The 13,782-nt window shown below is 39.2% G+C and overlaps 1 long non-coding RNA gene across 1 annotated transcript in view; it reads left to right on the forward strand.

The window, feature by feature from the left end:
* The window catches only part of LOC109278917 (uncharacterized), a 34,723-nt gene that overhangs the window by 12,538 nt on the left and 8,403 nt on the right, over positions 1-13,782 (forward strand). Inside the window, exon 3 of the long non-coding RNA XR_002085921.2 lies at positions 3,585-3,714. This is a non-coding gene — a long non-coding RNA (uncharacterized LOC109278917). The remainder of the gene's footprint in view (positions 1-3,584; positions 3,715-13,782) is intronic.

Below are 13,782 nucleotides of genomic sequence, written 5' to 3' on the forward strand. Positions count from 1 at the left end.
CTCTTGGTAAGAAAACCATTTGCTGGGGCACCTGAGTGGCTCAGTCAGTTAAGTGTCTGACTTCAGCTCAGGTCATGATCTCACACTTGGTGAGTTCGAGCCCTACATCAGGCTCACGGCTGTCAGCGCAGAGCCAGCTTCAGATCCTCTGTCTCCCTCTCTCTCTCTGACCCTCCCTCACTTGTGCTCTCTCAAAAATAAAATAAACATTAAAAAGAGAAAAAGGAAAAACATCTTATATCAATATCCAATATGAGCAAGCAAACACAGTGGTACACACAGGAAAACATAATTGAAAGTTTTACAAATCATTTATTTTTACAAAGTATACTCTGATATTTTCTGTAATGTTTTATTCTCTTTCTTTTCTTTCTTTCTTTTCTTTCTTTCTTTCTTTCTTTCTTTCTTTCTTTCTTTCTTTCTTTCTTTCTTTCTTTCTTCTCCCTTCCTTTTTAATGCTAGTTAGGACCCACTATATTGATTCCATAATCTCCTGATGAGTATCTTCAAAAATGCTGGAGCTCAGGGCCCTACAGTGGATAGACGGGATCAAGTTGAGATGGGTTTAAAAAAAAATTTTTTTTAATGTTTTATTTATTTTGAGACAGAGAGAGATAGAGCATGAACAGGGGAGGGGCAGAGAAAGAGGTAAACACAGAATCCAAAGCAGGGTCCAGGCTCTGAGCTATCAGCACAGAGCCCGACGTGGGGGTCGAACCCACAAACCACGAGATCATGACCTGAGCCGAAGTCAGACGCTTGACTGACTGAGCCACCCAGGCGCCCCAAGTTGAGATGGGTTTTAAGTGTCAAACTCTTGGGACACCTGGATGTCTCAGTCAGTTAAACGTCCGACTTTGGCTCAGGTCATGATCTCTTGGTTCGTGGGTTTAAGCCCTGTGTTGGGCTCTGTGCTGACAGCTTGGAGCCTGGGGCCTCCTTGGGATCCTCTGTCTCCCTTTCTCCCTGCCCTTCCCCCGTTCATGCTCTGTCTTTCTCAAAAATAAATAAGCATTAAAAAAATTAAAGTCAAACTCTTGACAGAATATGACAAATGCTTCATAGTAGCTCATAGTTGGTGGCACTGCCATCAGGGGCCTCAACAGGTAACAGTGCAAAGTTTTCCTCTGAAACTCTGAATCCTCTACTTCAATGGTTCTCAACTGAGGGTGATTTTGCAGCCCAGGGGATGTTAGGCAATGTCTGGAGACACTCTCTGTTGCAACTGGGACACAGGCTACTTACCAGCACCAAATGTGCAGAGGCTGGGGATACTATGGCTAACGATTCTACAAGGCAAAGGACAGGCCGTACAACACTAAATTATCCAGCCCCGATGTCAGCAGTGCCAAGGTGGAGAAACCAAGTTCTAGTTGCATCTTCTCTTGGTCAGCTGTGTCCAGACTGACTTTTTCCATCTCTCTGGCTTCCCCAGGTTTGTCCTCCCTTACTATGTCCTGTGGTCCACAATTATGCCTTTCCTACCTAGCATAAAACATTCACAAACTCTTGGGAGCTAGGTTTGTGTTTTAGTCCGTTTGGACTGCTGTAACAAATACCACAGACTGGGTCGCTTATAAACAACAGAAATTTATTTCTCACTGTTCTCACAGTTCTGGAGGCTGGAGGTCCAAGATCCGGGTGCTGGAGTGGGCAAGCGAGGGCCCTCTTCTGGGTCACAGACTTCTTGTGGCTTCCCATGGCAGAAGAGGCTAGCAAGCTGTCTGGGGTCTCTTATATAAAGGCACTAATCCCATTCATGAAGATTCTACCCTTGTGACCTCATCACTTCTTTTCATGACATCACCATGGGGATTAGATTTCAACATATGAATTTGGGGAGGACACAAACGTTCAGACCACAGCAGCTTGTTATAGGTGACAGCTGTATTTTTTAAAAGTTTATTAATAAATCTGAGGGGTGCCTGTGTGGCTCAGTCGGTTGAGCGTCCAACTCTTGATTTCGGCTCAAGGTCATGATCCCCGGGTCATGGGATCTAGCTCTGTGTTGGGCTCCACACTGAGCATGGAGCCTGCTTAAGATTCCTCTCTCACCCTCTCTGCCCCTCTACTCTGCTTTCACGCATGCACTCTCTCTAAAATAAAAAATAGGTATATTAAAAAAAAGTTTATTAATGAATCTGAGAGCAGTGATTGGTGAGGCGTTCAAGGGATACTGTCGACACACAGTGGCTTATTTCAGGCTGCTACTTTCAGTGAACTACATACCCAGACCTGCAGACTCTTTGTTTCAAACTTCCAAAAGTACTGGGGCACTTGGGTGGCTCAGTTGGTTGAGCATCTGACTCGGGATTTCGGACTCAGGTAACCATCTCACAGTTTGTGAGTTCAAGCCCCACATCAGGCTCTGCACTGACTGAATGGAGCCTGCTTGGGATTCTCTCCCCACCTCCCACCCTTCCCCCACTAACTCTCGCATGCATGCACTCTCTCTCTCTCTCTCAAAAATAAATAAATTGGGGCACCTGCTGGCTGGCTCAGTTGGTTAGCCTCCGACTTCAGCTCAGGTCATGATCTCACAGTCCGTGGGTTCAAGCCCTGCGTTGGGCTCTGTGCTGACAGCTCAGAGCCTGGAGCCTGCTTCGGATTCTGTGTCTCCCTCTCTCTCTGCCCCTCCCCCGCTCACGCTCTGCCTGTCTCAAAAACATAAGTAAACATTTTTTAAAAATGTAAAAAAATAAAATAAAATCTACTGGTTTAGTTTATTAGATTTTCCTTCAGTCAGATGTGAAGTACATTTGGAATTCATTCAAATGGGACACAGGTAGCACTGGTCCCTTTGAAAACTGAGAAGATGATGACTTTCTGCATTATCAGGCCATTTAGGAGCTTCCTTCACCCTAAAAATAATTTTTCCCAGCATCCCTGATTCTGTATGTCCTCTCGCAGGGCACTAAGAAGGCAGCTTAAGGGTAGAAGGCATAGTCAGTAACCAGCTTCTGCTGTTTCCACAAATAACTGGTATAAAAAATACCATATATTTAGGAAATAACATCTAATTAAAGCCAACACAGGACAATTCTCTGAGGGAGGCCCAGGCCACATGCATGGGGCCAGCTCACTGGGGTATGGGTGGTGCTTAGTGTCAAAGGGTGGAGTGTGAAAATAATCCATTTTAGCCTTCATATTTGGTGGTGATGGGGTGGGGGTGCCTTTGGAAAAGAAGAGTCACATGCATTGTTAATTCCAGAATGAATGGTTTTGTGGTTTGGGTATTATTGCCTCTTGTAGTTTCACAGGAACATGAAAGCACCTATAAATAAACTGCAGGAAGTGGGAGATACATTTACAAAGAGGGTTTTAAACATAATAATTAGAATTCCTGACTTCTGAAACTAAGATAGCTTTACAGTGGAAAGCACTCTGATTTCTGTGTTGCAAAATGTAGCCCCTCTCCCACCCCAGGGTAGGGGTTGGGGGCTGGGTTGGAGCCGTGGTGAGGAGCTCAAATGGTGAAGGAAGGTTGACTGAGAGACAGGGTTCCAGAAGGGCAATGTGCCAAGCAGAGCAAACCCCTGCAAGTGAAAAATACTCTTTACTAACCAGTCTATATTTGTATATAGTTCCCTCTGGAGCAAAGGCAAATAAATTTAATAATTAAAAAAAAAAAAAGCAACGATTTCATTATGCGCTGACGTGACCTGGGCATGACACACAGATTAGTTCGTGTAGCTATCACAGTAATTCAATGAGGTAAGTACTATTGGCATTCCCACTTACACACGAGAAAATTGAGGCTCACAGGGACTGAGGGTTTGGATTAACAAGGGGCCATGTGAGGATTAGAAATGGGACAATTTGACTCTAGAGGCCATGCAGGTAATCAGTCCTGGAGCACGCGGTGCGTGGGCTCAAGGTGAAAGCAATGGCTGGTTGAAATATGGACAGCTGAAATAGAGACGTCTGTGAGTTTCTTTTTCCTTTTCCCAGTCCTATCAATTTTTTTAACCGAAATATATTTCACATATACCATTGTGTAAACTTAAGGTGTACATGTTGATTTTATACATGTACATAATCCAGGATGATTGTCATTGTTGTTAGTACCTCTACCATATCACATATCATTTGTTTTCTGTGGTGGAAATAACTAAAATCTGGGCTCTTGGCAAGTTTGATTTTTTTCTGATTTTTTTAAATGTTTACTTATTTTTGAGAGAGAGAGCAAGACAGTAAGGGGCAGTGAGAGAAGGAGACACAGAATCTGAATCAGGCTCCAGGCTCCGAGCTATCAGCACAGAGCCTGACGTGGGGCTTGAACTCACAAACCGCAAGATCATGACCTGAGCCAAAGTTGGACACTTAACCAACTGGGCCACGCAGGTGCCCCAAGTTTGATTTTTGTAATACAATCTTGTTATCTGTAATCACCATACTATACATAGATTTCCAGGATTCTTTTTCTTTTTTCTCCACCACCCAAGTGTCTTTTTTTAAAAAAATTTTTATTTAAGCATATTTGATACAGTGTTACGTTAGTTTCAGGTACACAACAGTGATTCAACTTCTCTGTATATGGTGTGTTCACCCCAAGTGTAGCCCCCATTTGTCACCATACAATGCTATTACAGTACTATCGACCATCATTCCCACACTGTTCCTTTTATTCCCATGACTTATTCATTCCATAAATGGAAACCTGTATCTCCCACTCTTCTCCACCCATTTTGTCCATCCTCCAACCCCCCCCCCCCCCCCACTGACCTCCCCTCTGGCAACCATCAGCTTGATCTCTGTATTTATAGACTTGATTCTGCTTTTTGTTTGTTTATTCATTTGTTTTGCTTTCTAGAGTTCACATATGAGTGGAATCATATGGTATTTGTCTTTCCTACTTTGACTTATTTACTTAGCATAACACACTCGAAGTCCATCCATCTTGTCCCAAGTGGCAAAAATATCATTCTTTTTATGGCTGTGTAGTATTCCATTGTATATTTAAACTACAACTTCTCCATTTACTTATCTATTGATGGACACTTGGGTTGGTTCCATATCTTAGCTACTGTAAATAATGCTATAATAAACAGGGGTGCGTATGTCTTTACAAATTAGTGTTTCATTTCTTTGGGTAAATATCCAGTAGTAGAATTGTTGGATCTTATGGTATTACTATTTTTAATTTTTTGAGAAACTTTATATTGCTTTCCACAGTGGCTGTGCCAGTTTACATTCCCACCAACAGATTCCTTTTTCTCCACATCTTTGTCAACACTTATGATTATCTTTTTTATTTTAGCCATTCTGACAAGTGTGAGGTAATACTTCATTGCGGTTTTACTTTGCATCTACCCCTGATGATGAGTAATGTTGAGCATCTTTTCATGTGTATATTGGCCATCTGTATGTCTTCTTTGGAAAAACGTCTATTCAGGTCCTCTGCACATTTTTTAAGTGGACTATTTGGTTTTCTTTGTGTTGAGTTGTAGTTCTTTATATATTCTGGGTATCAATCCCTTATTGGACAGATTATTAGCAAATATCTTCTCTCATTCAGTAGGTTGCTTTTTAGTTTTGTTGATGGTTTCCTTCACTGTGCAAAACTTTTAATTTTGATGTAGTCCTAATGGTTTATTTTTGTTTTTGCTTCCTTGCCTGAGGAGACATTTCTGGACAAATGTTGCCAATGCCAAAGAAATTACTGCCTGTGTTCTTCTCTACAATTTTTATGGTTTGAGATCTCACATTTAAATCTTCAATCTATTTTGAGTTTATTTTTGTGTATGGTGTTAGAAAGTGGTCCAGTTTTATTCTTTTGCAGGTAGCTGTCCAGTTTTTTCCAGCACCATTTTTTGAAAAAACTGTCTTTTCCCCATTGTATATTCTCCTTTGCCATAGACTAATTGACCATATAAGCATGGGTTTATTTCTGGGCTGTATTCTGTTCCATTGATTTATGTGTCTATTTTTGTGCCAGTACCGTACTGTCTTCATGATTACAGCTTTGTAATACAGCTTGAAGTCTGGAATTGTGATACACAGCATTGTTCTTCTTTCTCAAGATTGCTTTGGCTATTTTGGGTCTTTGTAGTTTGTACAAATTTTAGTATTGTTTGCTCTAATTCTGTTAAGAATGCTATTGGCATTTTCATAGGGATATTGCTGAATTTGTAGGTTGCTTTAGGTACTATGGACATTTTAACGATATGAATTCCTCCAATCCATGATCATGGACTATCTTTCCATTTGTTTGTGTTGTCTTCAATTTCTTTCATCAGTGTTTTATAGTTTTCAGAGTACAAGTCTTTCACTTCTTTGGTTAAGTATAATCTTAGGTATTTTGTTATTTTTGGTGCAATGGTAAATGGAATTGTTTTCTTAATTTCTCTTTCTGCTACTTCATTATTAGTGTATAGAAACACCACTGATTTAGGGGCACCTGGGTGGCTCAGTCAGTTAAGCATCTGACTTCAGCTCAGTTTATGATTTCACGGTTTGTGGGTTCGAGTCCTGTGTCGGGCTCTGTGCTGACAGATCAGAGCCTGGAGCCTGCTTCAGATTCTGTGTCTCCCTCTCTCTCTGCCCCTGCCTGGCTTGTACTCAGTCTCTCTCTGGCTCTCAGAAATAAATAAACGTTTAAAAAATTAAAAAAAAAAACACCACTTATAAATGGGTATTAATTTTGTACAGAACTTATTTTATACTAGTTTCAAGTTTGTACCATTAAACATCTCTCCCATTCCCTTATCCACCAGCCCCTTGTAACCACCATTCTACTCTGTTTTCATGAGTTCAGCTTTTTTTAGATTCCATATATAAGTGATATCATACAGAATTCTTTCCCTGTCTGACTTATCACACTTAGCATGATGCTCTCAAAGTCCATTCATGTTGTCACAAATATTTCATGACATATATCTATATATATCTTCTTATCCATTCTTCCTTTATGGGCATTTAAATTGTTTCTGTATCTTGACTGTTGACTGTTGTGCAGAAGACTGCAATAAACATAATACTGCTTATGTTTCTTAAATATTGTGTTTTTATTTTATTAAGGTATATATCCAGATGTGGAATTATTGGATATGATAGGTTTGTTCTTATTTTTTTGAGGAACCACCCTATTGTTTTCTGTAGCAGTGTAAAAAAATGTGTGTTCCTACCAACAGTGCACAGAGTTCCCTTTTCTCTACATCCTCCGCAGTTCTTGTTATCTTCTGTCTTCTTGATGACAGCCATTTTAACAGGTGTAATGTGATATCTCATTGTGGCTTTGATTTGCATTTGATTTGCATTTGATGATTAGTAATGTTGAGCCTCTTTTCATGTACCTGTTGGCCATCTGGATGTCTTCTTTAGAAAAATATCTATTTAGTTCCAATATCCATTTTTAAATCAGTTTTTTTTTGTTATTGAGTTGTGAGTTCTTTATATATATTGGATATTAACCCCTTGTCTCATATATGGTTTGCAAATATTTTCTCTCATTCTGTAGGTTGCCTTTTTCATTTTGTTGATTGTTTCTTTTGCTGTGGAGAAGCATTAGTCCTACTTGTTGATTTTTACTTTTGGTTGTTTGCGCTCTTGGTATCAATCCAAAAAATAATTGCCAAGAGCAATGTCAAGGAGCTTTGTTCCTGTGTTTTTTTTCTAGGAGTTTTATGGTATCAGGTCATATCTTTAAGTCTTTGATCTACTTCAGGTTAATTTTTTTTAAGTTTTTATTTAAATTCCAGTTAGTTAACATACAGCATAGTTTCAGGTGTACAAAATAATGATTCAACACTTCCATATATCACCCTGTGCTCATCACAAGTGCCCTCCTTAATCCCTATCACCTATTTAACCCATCTCCCTATCCACCTCTCCATGGGTAACCATCAATTTGTTCTCTATAGTTAAGAGTCTTTTTCTTGGTCTGCCTCTTATTCCCCTTTTCTCATTTGTTTTATTTCTTAAATTCCTCATATGAATGAAATCATATGGTATTAGTCTTACTCTGACTGACTTATTTAGCTTACCATATTATTCCCTAGCTCCATCCATTTTTTGAAAATGACAAGATTTCATTCGTTTCTTATGGCTGAGTAATATCCCATTGTATACATGTATACCACATCTGCTTTATCCATTCATCAGTTGATGGACACTTAGGCTGTCTCCATATAATTGGCTATTGTAAATAATGCTGCTGTAAACATCATGGTGCATGTATCTCTTTGAAATAGTATTTTTGTATTCTTTGGGTAAATACCTAGTAGTGCAGTTGCTGGACCATAGGTAGTTCTAGTTTTAACTTTTTGGGGAAATTCCTTATTGTTTTTCAGAGTCACTTCAAGTTGATTTTTGTGAGTGGTGTAAGATAGGGGTTCAATTTCATTTTTCTGCATGTGTCTACCCAGTTTTCCCAGCACCATTTGTTGAAAAGACAGTTCTTTCTCCATTAGGCATTCTTGGTTCCTAGTCAATTATTAGTTGAGGATATACGCAGGGGGTTAATTCTGAGCTTTCTATTCTGTTCCATTGGTCTATGTGTCTATTTTTATGTGAGTACCATACTGTTTTAATGACTATAGCTTTGTAGTATAGTTTGAAACCTAAAAGTGCAGTGCCTCTGGCTTTGTTTTCTTTTTCATGATTGCTTTGGATAGCTGGGGTCTTTTGTGGTTCTGTACAAATTTTAAGTTTTTTTTCTATTTCTGTGAAAAATGCCATTGGAATTTTGGTAGGGATTGCGTTGACCCTATAGATGGCTTTGGGTAGGATGATGTCAGCATCATGGCAGCATAAGTTATACCTTTTACCTTTTTCCTTTTTCCTTTTATTTGCAACTAATTTGTCATTCATAATGAAACAGAAGTACCTCTGGACATTACACCAGAGTACACAGGAGATTTCTACCAACTGTGATTCAGAAAGTAGTAGGCCTGAACTTTGAAGGGGGCTGTGGATTCAAGGGAGTCACTGAGTCTCCACACCCTCACTTGACACAATAAGGGCTAGTGGCGGAAGCAAAAGTGGAGAATACAAAACAGAGCAGACATGCAAGGGATGTAGAAAATTCGTAGAGTTCTAGCAGCCTGATGGAGAAGCAGGCATGCCATTGGAGCAGGACAGAGATGAGTATGGAGACAGAGGGGAAGGAGGCTATTAAGGAGTCAGTCCCATTCCCCAGGGTGGCGCTGCAGTGCCCTGGGGTTTTGCCAGCAGCAACGACAGTGACCTCCCACACAGAAGAAGTAGAAAGCAAAAGATGTGTGACTAACTGACCACCCGGCTGAGCAGGTCACAGACAGAGGGACCTGTTTTCTTCCAGGAATATGGTTTCTGAGGAGGGACCTCCATTACTAGGGGGTGGCGAGTGGGGGATGGAGAGAAGGAGAGAAAAGGAAAGAGGCAGACTAGAATAACCAAGGCTTTGAAGGTAGGAGTTTCATGCTGTCTGCTTTAAGATCTCAGTGGAAGGTCTGCCCATAAAACTCTGGGAGTACCCCCACTCAAGGATCCCCCTTTCAGGCAGTGGGCACCCACAAATCCCCAGGTGCTAAGTTCACACCCTTTCCCCCCCACCCAACCACCTTTCTTTATACCAGCTTTTTAAAGTGTGCCCTCCCCAGTGCTGCCCCAGAGCCAGTTCAGGGGAAGAGAAACCAAAAATTTGAGATATACTGCCACCTTGTGGAAAACCAAGTTTCTAACTGCTAGTCTGTAGAATTGTCAAAAAGAACAAGACAAGTGTGTGCTACTTCAGATGCAACAACAGAGGCACGTTTCATCAAACACTATGAAACATCATGGTAATATGGTATCACAAAAAGAAAGTGATAATTCTCCGGCAATCAAACCCAAAGACATAGAACAGTGATCTAAGTGATAATTCAAAATAGCTGTTATGAAGAGATTCAACAGATTACAAGAAAACTCAGAAAGGCAGTTCAAGAAATTCAGGAATAAAATTAAGGAGTTCTTCAGAAGAGTTCTGCACCAAAGAAATGGAAAATTTTAAAAAGAACCAGACAGAAATTCTGGAGCTAAAGAATTCAGTGAATCCAATGAAGAATGCATTAGAGCCTAGGAAATAGTACAGATTAGACTGAAGAAAGAATTAATGATCTGGAGGATAAATATTTAGAAATAATCCAGTTAGAAGAAGAGAGAGAACTAAGATTTTAAAAAAGTGAAGGCATCCTATGAGAGCTATTGGATAAGATAAGAAGTGCATATATAACAATAACTGGTCTACCTGAAAGAGAACAGAGGGTAAAGGGAGCAGAGAGTATATTTAGAGAAATACTAGCTGAGAATTTCCCAACCCTGGGGAAGGAACTGGAAATACAAGTCCGAGAACCCTATAGAACAAACTTATCTCAGTGCAAAAAATCTTCTCCAAGACACATTACAATGAAACTGTCAAAAATCAATGATAAAGAATCATAAAGGCAGCCAGGGGAAAAAAAGAACACAACTGACAAAGAAACCCCCATTAGAGTATCAGATTTCTCAGCAGAAACGCTACAAGCCGGGAGAGAATAGAATGACATTTTTACGTGCTAAAAAATAAAAACTGCCAGCCCACAATACTTTTATGGCCAAGTTATCCTTCAAATATGAAGGAGAAACAAAGGTTTTCTCAGACAAAACTTAGGGAGTTCACCACCACTAGACCTGCCTTGCAAGAAATGCTCAAAGAAGTTCCTCAAGCTGAAATGAAAAGATGCTAATTACTTACATAGAAGTAAATGAAAGTGCACAATACTCTAGCAAAGGTAAAAATAAACAATAAGGTAGTATGGGTAATGGGGCTTTGGGTAGTTTGGACATTGTAACTATATTAATTCTTCCCATCGATGAACACACAATGACTTTCCATTTGTTTGTGCCTTCTTTGATTTCTTTCAGTGAAGTCCTACAGTTTTCATTGTATAGATCCTTCACTTCCCTAGTTAAATTTATTCTTATTTTGTTGGTTTTGAGGTTACTGTGACTAGGATATTTTTCTTTGTTGCTTTTTTAAGCATTTCAATTGTTAGTGTGTAGAGATGCAACTGATTTCTGTATGTTGATTTTATATCCTTCAATCTTACTAAATTTGATTAGTGCCAGTAGTTTTTGGTTGAGTCTTTGGGATCTCCCTATGTAAAATAATATCATCTGCAAATAATATCAATTTTACTTCTTCCTTTCCCAATTGGATGCCTTTTATTTAAATTTTTGTCTTGTCTAATTACTCTGGCAAGGACTTCCGGTACTATGTTGAGTAAGAATGATGACAATGGGCATACTTGTCTAGTTTTTGATCTTAGAGGAAACAGCTTTCAATTTTCCTCCATTGAGTATAATGTTAGCTGTGAGTCTGTCATACATGGCCTTTATGTATGTTACTTCTATACCCCATCTATTGAGGATATTTATCATGAAAGAATATTGTATTTTGTCAAATGTTTCTTCTGTGTCTATTGTGAGATGACATGATTTTTATCTTTCATTCTATTAATGTGGTGTAAAACATTTATTGATTTGCATATGTTGAACCCTCCTCACATCCTAGGGACACATATCACTTGATCATGATGCATAATGTTCTTGCATTCAGTTTGCTAATATTTTCTGAGAATTTTTGCGTCTATATTTATCAGGGATACTGATCTACAGTTCTCTTTCCTTTGTAGTGTCCTTATCTGACTTTGGTATCAGGGTAATATTGGGCTTGCCTAACAGGTTTAGTTCCCTCCTCTTCAGTTTTTTGGAAGATTTTGCAAAAGATTGCCATTAATTCTTTAAATGTTTGGTGTTATTCACCAGTAAAGCCATCCAGCCCTCTGTGTTGGAAAGTTTTTGATTATTGATTCAATCTCTTTACTTACTATTGGTCTATTCATATTTTCTATTTTGTCCCAATTCAGTGTTCCATGTTTCTAGGAATTTATCTAGGTTGTCTAATTTGTTGGCATATAATTGTTCATAATAGTCTCATGATCCTATGCATTTCTGCAGTTATAATGTCTCCTCTTTTGTTTCTGATTTGAATGTTCTATTTTTCCTTGGTTAGTCTAACTAAAGGTTTGTCCGTTTTGTCTTTTTGAAAAGCCAACTCAGTTTTGTTGGGTTTTTTAATTGTTTTTCTTATCTTTCACTTATTCACCAGTCTTTATTATTTCCTTCTTTCTACTAATTTTGGGCTTCTCTTTTTCTAATTCCTTCAGATGTAAATTAGGTTGTTTGATATCTTTCCAATTTTTTTAAAGTTTATTTGTTTATTTTTTGAGGGGAGGGGTAGAAAGAGAGAGGGAGAAAGAGAGAATCCCAAGCAGGGTCTGAGACAGCAAGGAACCTGTTGCAGGGCTCGAACTCACAAATTCTGAGATCGTGACCCGAGCTGAAACCAAGAGTTGGATGCTTAACTGACCGAACCATCTAGATGCCCCAAAACTCTTTCTAACATTTTTAATGGATGCATTTATTGCTGTGAACTTCCCTCTCAGAACTTTTGCAGCATCCCATAAATTTTAGTCTGTTGTGTTTCCATTTTCATTTATTTCTTTGTTTTTCTTTAATTTTTTTTTACCATTTATTTATTATTGAGAGACAGAGAGACACAGAACATGAGCAGGGGAGGGGTAGAGAGAGGGGGAAACACAGAATCCGAAGTAAGCTCCAGGCTCTGAGCTGTCAGCACAGAGCCCAGCGCGGGGATCAATTGCGAGATCATGACCCAAGCTGAAGTCAGTCGCTTAACCAACTGAGCCACCCAGGCGCCCCTCCATTTTCATTTATTTCAAGATATTTATTTATTTCCTTTTTGATTTCTCCTTTGACCCACTGGTTGTTCAGAAGTGTGTTACTTACACATATTTGTAGATTTTCCAGCTTTCTTCTTGTTATTTACTGGTATCTAGTTTCACACCATTGTGGTTGGAAGAGATAGCTAGTATTATTTCAATCTCCTTAAATTTGCTAAGATTTGTCTTTTATCTTATATGATCTATCCTGGAGAATGTTCCACGTTCACGTGAGAAGAATGTGTATTCTGCTGTTATTGGATAGCATGTTCTACATAGGTCTGTTAAGTCCATTTGGTCTAAAGTATGATCCAATTCCAATGTTTCCTTGTTGATTTTCTATCTGAATGATCTATCCTTTGCTGAAAGTGGGGTATTGAAGTCCCCTACTATTTTTTTTTTTTAATGTTTATTTAGTTTTGAGAGAGAGAGAGATGGAGCACGAGCAGGGGAGGGGCAGAGAGAGAGGGAGTCACAGAATCTGAAGCAGGCTCCAGGCTCTGAGCTGTCAGCACAAGCCCGACATATGAGATCATGATCTGAGTCAAAGTTGGATGCTCAAGCGACTGAGCCAGCCAGGCGCCCCATGAAGTCCCCTACTATTATTATATTGTCTCTTTCTCCCTTCAGATCTATTAGTAATTGCTTAAAGTAGTTAGGTGCACCAATGTTGGATGAGTACATATTTACGACTCCTCTATCTTCTTGGTGTGTTGACACCTTTATCATTATATAATGAATGACCTCTGTTTCCTGTTTCCATGTTTGGTTTAAAGTCTATTTTTTCTGACATTAGTATAGCTATCCTGCTTTCTTTTGGTTTCTACATGTATGGGATATCTTTTTCCATCCCTTCACTTTGAGCCTGCGTCCTTAGAGCTGAAGTGGATCTCTTATAGGCATCACATTGTTGGGTCCTGTTTTTTTTTATCCATCCATTCATTCTGTGCCTGGATGTGATTGTGTGAATTCAATCCATTTAAATTTAGAGTAATTATTGATTTGTAAGGACTTACTATGGTCATCTTATCTATTGCTT

This window comes from Panthera pardus, unplaced genomic scaffold, assembly GCF_024362965.1.
Source record: "Panthera pardus isolate Hobbes unplaced genomic scaffold, ASM2436296v1 HiC_scaffold_2, whole genome shotgun sequence".
Taxonomy (NCBI): Eukaryota; Metazoa; Chordata; class Mammalia; order Carnivora; family Felidae; genus Panthera; species Panthera pardus.